The sequence below is a fragment of the Polypterus senegalus genome, chromosome 11 (genome assembly GCF_016835505.1).
Source record: "Polypterus senegalus isolate Bchr_013 chromosome 11, ASM1683550v1, whole genome shotgun sequence".
Lineage (NCBI taxonomy): Eukaryota > Metazoa > Chordata > Cladistia > Polypteriformes > Polypteridae > Polypterus > Polypterus senegalus.
The window spans coordinates 64,108,176-64,118,514 of NC_053164.1; positions in this window are offsets into that span (position 1 = coordinate 64,108,176).

Here is a 10,339-nt window from a genome sequence, read left to right on the forward strand (position 1 = left end):
CTAGATGGTCTTGTTGACCACCACAACTCAATTCCGGTAGTACCGGTTCTGCATGCGGAAGCACTCCAGCTGTCCCTGATCCTCTTCCCCCCCCCCAGGACTTCTGGGTGTGGTGGAAGTGCTGAGGTCCAGGGCTCGGTAGGCATCAGGGCACCCCCTGGCAGTGACCACGGGCCCCTACAGGGCTGAACTTCAAAGTTCTATACCTGTGGTCCCCAAAGCCACCAGGGCGACACCACCCCTCACTGCGTGCCACATTACACAGACCAGCAGCAGCGAGCACATCACAGCCATCCTGCTCCGTCTTCGCTCGTTCCCTGTGTCTTACAGAACCGAATATAAAATCCTGCTAATAAACTACAAAGCATTAAATAACCTACGGCAAACTACATCAGTGACCTTCTCCATCACTCCACTCCTGTTCATCCATGAAGGTCCTCCGATTGTGGCCATCTTGTTGTGCCCCACACTAACCTGCACTCCTTGGGTGACAGCAGGGCCTTCAGCTGTATAAGCACCCTGACGCCCCCAAAATTAATGAGGTCAGCCGACTCCATTCATTCCTTTAAAAAACTCCTCTGCTCAGGGAGGCCTTGAACTTAACAGGACATTCTGGGCCTTCATTTACTTTACCTCTCTGTGTGTGTGTTGTGTCATTATTTGTTCAGGGTTTTTCTTTAGTATTGAATTTAGTATTTTATTCTGTTTTTATTTTATTTAATGCTTTGTATAACCTCTATATATCTGTTTTGAGGTTCTATGCAGAAAATGTGTGTGTCCAACGTCACAAATAACCCTGCTGTGTACAATACAATACAATTTATTTGTTGTATAGCCCAAAATCACACAAAAAGTGCCGCAGTGGGCTTTAACAGACCCCCAGGCCTGACTCTCGAAAACCACCCAAAACACCCTTGTAGGGAAAAAATGGAAGACACCTTGGGAAAGGCAGTTCAAAGAGAGACCCCCTTACCAGGTAGGCTGGGCGTGCAGTGGGTGTCAAAGAGAAAAAGGGGGTCAATACAATACAATACAATACAATACACAGAACAGAACACAAGACAAGTAATCCTCAATACAGTATAAAATAAAATTCTAGAAGTACGGAGCAGAATTTAACAGTAGAGGATATCACATAATAAGATTTGGAGTCCTGGAGACCTCAGCCATCAAGCTGCCTCCCCCATTTGGCCATTACATATTAAATTCCAATTCTTTATCAGTATGCTGCTGCTGGAGTATGTCAATTTCCCCTTGGGATTAATAAAGTATCTATCTATCATATAGTGCCTTTCGTATCTATTATATAGTGTCTTTCTATCTATAATATAGTGCCTTTCACATCTATCTGCCTGTCTGTCTACTTATTATATAGTGCCTTTCTATCTCTTATATAGTGCCTTTCACATCTATCTTTCATATTATCTATCATATAGTGCCTTTCACATCAATCTGTCTGTCTATTATATAGTGCCTTTCACATCTATCTATCATAGTGCATTTCACATCTCTCTATTATATAGTGCCTTTCACATCCAGCCAATCCGTTAACTCCTACGATCCTCCATCAGAGATGACTTTACCTTAGGCAGGTAGAACAGCTTGGCAGGTGGGTCGTGGCAGTGCCGTCAGCATGGGAAAGGCACTACAGTGGGTATTGAAGAGATTCGTCCCCCCTTCATAATATTCCCATTTTAATTTGCTTTACAGCCTTAAATGTAAACACACAAACTGATATTTCTTCCCAGCTTTACTTACTCAACACCAGCTCTACCATCCAAGTGAAAGACATCACAGCTACAGTTCAGAAGAATTCTAAAAAATCAAACACAAGACCTACTGAGATGAATAAAGGACCCCCCCCCATGTCATTTTGTTGACCCCCCTTTTGTTTTAATGACAGCCTTCAGTCTGTGGTGATTCTTCTCAATCAGCTTTGCACACCTCGATATTTGCCCCCCACTCTTCTTTCCAGTTGAACTGTTCAAGTTCGGTCACACTGGGTGGTGAGCGTTGGTGGTCTGCTATCTTCAGATCTTTCCACAGATTTTCATTGTGATTTCGGTCTGCGCTCCGACTGGCCACACCAGGACATTCTCTGTTTTTCTCCTTCAGTTTTGCTGTGTGTTTCGGGTCGTTGTCATGTTGAAAGTGAACATTCTGCCCATCTTCACCTTTCTGGCAGAGTAGCAGGATTTCCTCAACAATTTGATGGTATTTTTCCTCCTCCATTTTTGCCCTCTACCCTAACGAGAGCCCCAGGCCCCCCACAGCAGGATGCTGCCCCCTGCCATGCTTTACTGTAGATATGGTGTGTTGTGGATGGTGAGCTGCATTGGATTCCTGCCAGGTGTACCATTTGAGTTTGGTCCCATCTGAGCAGAAGACCCTTTTTTCCACTTGCCATCAGAATCTTCAAGGTGCATTTTGGGAAAGCTCAAACAAGCCTTCATGTGGCCTTTCTTGAGAAGGGCGCCACAATGGTGGAGCGCTTGTCAAATTGTTGTCACATGCACACCATTAATGACCACACTGTGCCATCAAATCCTGTAGCTCCTTCAAAATGGCCATTGGCCTCACGGTGGCCTCTCTTCCTAGTTTCCTCCTTGCTCTTCCATGCAGTTTGGAGGGTCCTCGTTGTACCAAACACTTCTTTATGATGGACTTTACTGAGCTCCTTGGGATTTTAAAGCCTTTGAGATGTTTTTGGTCTCCATCTCCTGCCCGTCCACAACTCTGTCCCTGAGATCTTCTGAAAGTGGCCTGCCACCCATATTATATTAGTCTAAGGATTTCTTGTTTTTAATTTTTTATAATTTTTTTTGGACTGTAACTGTGATGTCTTTCACTTGGATGTTCGAGGTGGCATTGAGTAAGTAAAGTTGGGAACAAATATCGGTTTGTGTGTTTCAATTTAAGATTGTAAAGCCAAAAAAAGGGGGATTCTTTTCTATACCCACTGTATGTAAATAAAATGTATTCTTATTATTTGTCGTATTATTTACCTTCTACAAGATCCTGATCAATTGTGTTTCACCGGTGCTTTAGACTGCTAGGAGCCGACGTGACCTTTAAAAGCTGAAGCCCACCAGACCTTCACCTTCTGCAGTGAAGTGCAGTATCCAGCTGGTCTCTCCCTTTTAGACGTTTGTTCAGAGACCACCTTCTGGTGCCCCAAAGCCCACAGGCCAAGCTAAAGGTACTTTAATGTTGGCCTGAAGCTATGGCGTCACACGGCTGGAACTAGAAATTCCACCGAGTCCACAGTAGCAGGTGGTGAACTCCTCAAAGTCTTTGTTGTAAGAATGGCACTGATCTCTATACAGGTGACAAGAACAACCCGGTTGGCATCGAGTGACCAATAGAAAGGTGCCAACACCTGTAAAGAAATGAGGGGCCCTCCGGCCAGCAGATACCACTCAGTCTGAAGAAGCAACGTCAGCATTTGTGGGGTCAGTCAGTTAGGGTCTGTTAAAATGGCCAAAAAGAAAGTGCATTCTTCAGAAACTCATCAATCTGAGAAATTTGAGAAATGAAGGACATCCCACAGCAAAAAACTGACAAGTAACTCCAGGTGTCCTACAAAAGGTGTTCACTACTCCCTTCCTAGAGCCGCGTAAACTTCCAACATAGGATAGAAAGAGAAGTGGGAGTCCCTGGTGGGCAGCGGGATACATCAGGGTCTCCAGTTGGAGAAACAGATGGGCCCTCAAGCTGGCAGCTTTATTGAATATTCTCCACAGAACACTCATCTCGTCTTCATCAGACTCCACAATGGTGGCCTTTAAGGCAGAGTTTCAAACAAAAATAAGCCATACTTGAAAAACTACAGACGTGCAGGTTAGGTGCTCTGGTGGTCCTAAAGTGTCCCTAGTGTGGTCCCTACCCGGGTGTTTGTTTCCTGTCTTGCGTCCTGTGTTGGCTGGGATTGGCTCCAGCAGACCCCCGTGACCCTGTAGTTAGGATATAGCGGGTTGGATAATGGATAGATTATTATTATTAAATTAAAATTATTAAATTATTATTATTATTTAATTAAATTATTATTTGAGTTTGAAAAAATTACTAAAATTATTAAATGAAATTATGAAAATATTCTTATTACAATTAAATAATTATTATTTGAGTTTGAAAAAATTCATTATTATTATTTAAATTATTAATTATTAAATTAAATTATTAAAATACTGTTATTATTACAATTATTATTATTATTAAAATTAGTCAGTCAGTCATTTCCCAACCCACTATATCCTAACTACAGGGTCACGGGGGTCGGCCGGAGCCAATCTCAGTTAGCACAGGGCACAAGGCAGGAACAAATCCCGGGCAGGGTGCCAGCCCACCGCAGGGCACACCCACACACACTAGGGACAATTTAGGATTGCCAACGCACCTAACCTGGATAGGCGTTCTCTGAAACGCCTGCATCTCCTCACCCTTTTCCTCGAATTGTCCTCTTCCTTCTGCTTTTCTGACCCTTCAGAGCATCCACTATTGTGTTCTTTGTGGCAGTAATTGTCGAATTTCGATTTCCATCTGAGCCCCCCTGTCGCAGGTCCTGGGTCTTTAAACCAGGGACGTCTACAAATGAAAGCCTCAGCTCCTCTCTCAGTTATGGTATCTGTTAGAAATGCCTCAAAGCAGTGTGTTGTCCATCCGCGGTTTCTATTCTGACTTCACGAGAGACGTTCAGTGTGGATTTTCTGAATTCAACAAGCTGTGAAAAACTCACTACTCAAAAAAATTAAAGGAACACTTCTTAATCCGAGTATAGCATCAAGTCAGTGACACTTGTGGGCTGTTGATCTGGTCAGTGAAGTAGCAGAGGGGCTTGTTCATCAGTGCACTATGGGCAACAGTGAGACGACCCCCAAAACAGGAATGAATGGGTTAACAGCTGGAGGGCGGCCACTGACATTTTGTTCCTCCTCATCTGTTTTGTCGCTCGTTTTCCTTTTGGCTACGGTCACTGTCACTACTGGTACGATAAGGCCATACCTGCACCCTACAGAGCTGGCACAGGTAGTTCAACTTCACCAGGGTGGCATTGCCAGAAGGTCTGCTGTGTCTCCCAGCACAGTCTCCAGGGCGTGGAGGAGATTCCAGGAGACAGACAGGCAGTTACACTAGGAGAGCTGGACAGGGCCCCTCGTAGAAGGTCCTTAACCCATCAGCAGGACCAGAAGGAATAGGATGAGCACTGGCAGAGCCTACAAAATGACCTCCAGCAGGCAGGCCGGCCACTGAAAATGTCTGAGCAAACAATAAGAAACAGACTTCATGAGGGTGACCTGAGGGCCCGACAATGTCCTCTAGTGGGCACCGTGGAGTTCGATTGGTATTTGCCATGGAATACCAGAATTGGCAGGTCCACCACTGGTGAGCGCCCTGTGCTTGTCACAGAAGAGAGAAGGTTCACCCCGACGTGAAAGGGTCTGGAGAAGCCGTGGAGAACGTTATGCTGCCTGTGACATCGTTCAGCTGACCGGTTTGGTGGTGGGTCAGTGATGGGATATCTGAGGAGGCATATTCATGGAGGGACGCACAGACCTCTACAGGCTAGACAACGGTGGGCACTTTGACTGCCATTAGGTATCGGGATGAAATCCTTGAACTCATTGTCAGATCCTATGTGGAAAGAGGATGAAGGAGTGGATACCATTGACTGAACCCCAAAAGCTCACTTGCCTGACTTCAATCCAGTAGACCTCCTCTGGGTGAGACATTATGTTTGGGTCCATCTGATGTCTCGGCCTGTCCTGGAGCTTAGTGTTGTCCTGGTCAAGATCCGAGATGAGATCCCCCAGGACAATATCTGTCGTCTCATTAGGAGGTCGTTAGGCTTGGCATACAAACTACTGAGTACGATTTGGAGTTCCTGCAATGACATTTGTGCCAAATGGACTCGCCTGCCTGCCTGCCGCCTCATTTGGTTCCATTTGATTTTCAGGGTGTCCCTCTGTCAGTTCATCATTTTCATTTCCATTCTTTTGCTCCTCACACATCACCATTTCAGTCCATAGCAGTAGAGATGGCCAGCAGGTTTTTTTTTCCCCATCAACATCTGATGGGTTTTCAAAGTGTGCCTTTCATTTCTTGAGCAGTTTAGCAGTCCAATGTGCTGACCGGAGACAATGACTCGATGAAACCTGTGAGATTTAGACGTGTTGTGTTCAGAGAACAGTTTTGAGATGTTAGGGCTGATTAAAAAGTAACGAGTCTGTCTCGCGCGTTTCTGTTACATGGAGGTAGACATGGGAATGCTGTGGAGGCGTTTGTGAATGGCTTACGTCGATTTGTGTGGCCCTGCAGTTGGTCCGCTGTGTTCTTCAGCGTTCTGTTACACCAAATGGAAGCACCTCATACGTGTTGTCATGGCGGATGAAGACGATGTTCCTGTGAGAGTGCGGCAGAGGTGTGTGATTGAATTTTTCATTAAGCTTTGGAGAGAGGTTACAAAACTCCTGAAGTGTTGCGGCAGGCAGACGGGTTGAAACGATTCACCGCACTGCTGTATCTCAGTGGTCGAGGCACTTTAAGGAGGGCAAAACCCAAAGGTTTGGGAAGGCCATCCACCACATTTATGGATGTCAACACCACCAAGACTAACAAATTGTTACAAAAAGACAGAATGTCTACATTACACCAATCAAAATTGGTTCAGACTGCACTGGAAACACCCGCCATATTGCCCAGATTTAGCAACATGTGATTTCTGGGCATTCTAAATGCTGAAAAAATAAAAGGTAAAGTACCACATCCGGTTAACAGAAATAGATCAAAAGTTGATAGTAACCTATGTTTGTACCTAATACGTGTATGCAAAATTTGGTTGACCCAAGTGAAAACATTCTCAAATTATTGTATTTATACACACATACATCATTTCAAAAATGGTATTTTCAGACTCGGGGAGGTCTAAAACGTCGAGATTCAATAAAAATCTCGAAATTTAAATTTTTGGAGGAATCCAATAGTTTCTCTATACGAGAAAGTCAGGGCAGTCTAAAATGTCGAGATTCAATAAAAATCTCAAAATTGAATTTTTAGAGGATTCCAATACTTTCCCTATGCTTCGAATACGAGAAAGTCAGGGAGGTCTAAAACGTCGAGATTTACTAAAATCTCAAAATTGAATTTTTGGAGGATTCCAATACTTTCCCTCTACGAGAAAGTCAGGGAGGTCTAAAACATCGAGATTCAATACGCAGAAAGACGTTCTTCTCAAATGACACGAAGTGAAAAATGTCACGGACACATCGCTAAAAGTGGTGTCTGAGACTTGTCATTGAATTGATTATTGAAAGGTCGCAAGAAATGTATTCAGTGTGAAGAATGCTACTACGAAAAAGAAAAATGTTCTGATCCGATTCTGAATGAAAAGTTTCGTTCATTTTTCAATCAGCCCTCACATTTGAGAATTGGTCACCGCTGAGGAAATTTCACTTCTGGCTGGTAATCGTTTTCTGATTGTGTCCATTCATGCCTGTGATATTTTTAAATTCTTTTCAAATATGTCCATTTCCTGTCGTTTCTTTGCCTGACTGCGGATGATTTCATGTTTTCATAAATGCCACCCTACCTGAGGCCTCTCCTCTTCTCTCCATCTCAGGTCGGTTCCCGTTCTTGGCGTGAATTTCTTACTTTATAAGTACAAGTGATTTGCTTTGGAATGACCGCAATGTCGTCGTGTGGTTCAGTTGCCATGATGGGTTGTCCAGTTGCCGGGGGTGTGGCTACTGAAGTCGTGTCTGATGATGTCACTAAGATAACAACATATAAGCCAGTGGGGCACAACAATCCTTATTCAATCTTTTGAATGTCTGACCATTGAGAGGGATTCAGGGTTTTGAGTTTTGGCACTTGATGAGTTTTCGGTGTTCTTCTGGCTTAAATTTTTGCTTAAAGTTTGGTTTTCAGCCTCTCGTTCCGTCTTCCGACCCAATCCATTTTTGATCATGTGACTTTCCTTATTCTACTTTTGGTAGTATCCAAGTATGAGTCCCGAGATGGCAACAATGAGTGAAATAAATGAGCCTCTCCAATTAGAATGTGAATAAGACCCCAATATGATGACTGAAGTCCTCCATTGATTTTCATTGCAGAAAACATTGTGGGGTCTGCAGGATCAGTTAAAGGGGGTTGGGGAATGTTCCTGCCATGCACCCTGTGTTGGGCCGGGATTGGCTCCAGCAGACCCTGGTGACCCTGTGTTCGGATTCAGAGAGTTGGAAAAGGAATGGATGCATGGGAAATGTTAATGAAATTTAGTCCTGCAGAGTGGGACAGATATACTTCATTAATCCCTGAGGGCATATTGCCTTTGCTCTTATTACTGTGTGGAGCTTTGAGAACAGTGGTGTAGGGCCGAGAGGCCTCCACTCTGGAAGGACCAGGGGAGGGAGCATATCCAGAGCATGACGTCCCCCGGACCATTAGATGGCAGCCCCCGTGGGTTCCAGCAGTGCCTCGGACCATGGAAGTTGGAGTCCGATAAAGCCCTGATGGGGTCCGTGGGCACCCCAAGGGAGTGCTGCAGCTGCTGCCGAGCCCTGATGGGCAGCTTACACCTGGAAGTGCTGCTGGAAGTTGGTCAACAAGCACCTTGAGCACTTCCAGGTGCCTTAATAAGAATAATTCTTAGCATTTATATGGCGCTTTTCTCACAACTCAAAGCGCTCAGCAATTGCAGGTTAAGGGTCTCGCTCAAGGGGCCAATGGAGCAGAGTCCCTATTGGCATTTACGGGATTCGAACCGGCAACCTTCCGATTGCCAGTGCAGGTCCCTAGCCTCCTTATAAAAGGAGCCAGCGGCCAGTAGTTCGGGAGCCAGAGTTGGGTGGGAGAAGATAAAGATTGCAAGGAGGAGTGGAGGAAAAAAAGGAAGAGACAGAAAGGAAGAAGAGGAGTTTTGGACTGTGCTTGTGGGAAAGGGGGGCAGGCGTTTCCCACGAGGGAGAAGAAAAAATAAATAAAAAGCGTGTGTGCCTTGGACTTGTGTCCCGTGCCAGTCTGGGTGGCGGTGCGCTCCTGGTGGGCCACACGACACACGTGATGTAAAAAAATTGGGGTCCAAACAGAGACAATCTGTGCCGGTTAAGTAGTGGAGTAGAATAGAATATTCTCTTTACAGTTCAGTAAGGGTCCCAATTTAAGTCAGTTCAGTCGCTACAATACAGTAGAAGGCAACTTCACGGCTCATATAAAATGTCATTACATTCCCAACCAGGGGTTGGCGCTGTTGCCGAATGCCATTTCTCTTCCTCCCTGCGCTGAAGCAACGCTTGGCGATGGCATCTCTACTGACATCACTTACGGCTCCCCATCACCTAACTCACCTCTTCCTGATCTACCGATTGAAAAGTGGCTCCGCCGCCACCGTAGAGCCAGTGGAAGATTGACTTTCACCTGAAGAGACAGAAATGTACCTTTTTGTTGCATTTTCCAATCTGCCACTTATATGGGGGAATCACTACGGAGTCCCATCTCTTTATTCGTTTCTGTTTCCCGTTATTACTACGCTAATGAACTCTGAAGCAGAAGAATTTTTCGTTTCTACCAAATTAAGAGCAGACCTGTAATTAGCATAGAATAGAAACCAAGCATAATAATCGGTTGATGGCAAACCTAGAGGAATAGGAATAATAAACCAACACCACCTATGATCATGTTGTAAAACAGTTAAAAAGTTTTTGGAACCAATGTGTTTCTTAGTGAATCCATGGAAAAATCCATCCATCCATTATCCAACCCACTATATCCTAACTACAGGGTCACGGGGGTCTGCTGGAGCCAATCCCAGCCAACACAGGGCGTGTGAGACTTGCCCGGACACCACATCTTAATCAATTGCACACGTTTATTAATCATAAATAAATTCAGGTTCACAGTCCCGAACACCACACACAACGCACACAGCAATAATCACCACAATATGGGCTTCTTTCTCTCAGTCGTTGGCCGCCTCTCCTCTCCTCCTTGGAGCTTTGTCCTGCTCCCACTCCCGACTCAAGCTCCTCGATTGTAGGAAGGTGACCCCTTTTATTCCCATCCGGATGTGCTCCAGGTGGCTGATGACGTCCTTCCGGCAGCACTTCCTGGTGTGACAGAAGTGCTGCCCTTTGCACCGGAAGCACTCCGGGGATCCCTGGCAGGTTCCTCCGCCATCTTACCGAGTGTGGCGGAAGTAACTATTTCCGGGTTTCCTCGAGGCTTAAGGCACCCCCTGGCGGTGGCCACAGGTCTCAACGAGTTAAAACCTTTCTCCTCTTCTCCCGTGGTCCTCTCCTAAACCAGGGCAGTTGCCCCCTCGTGGCCTGGAAGATATATGTGCCAC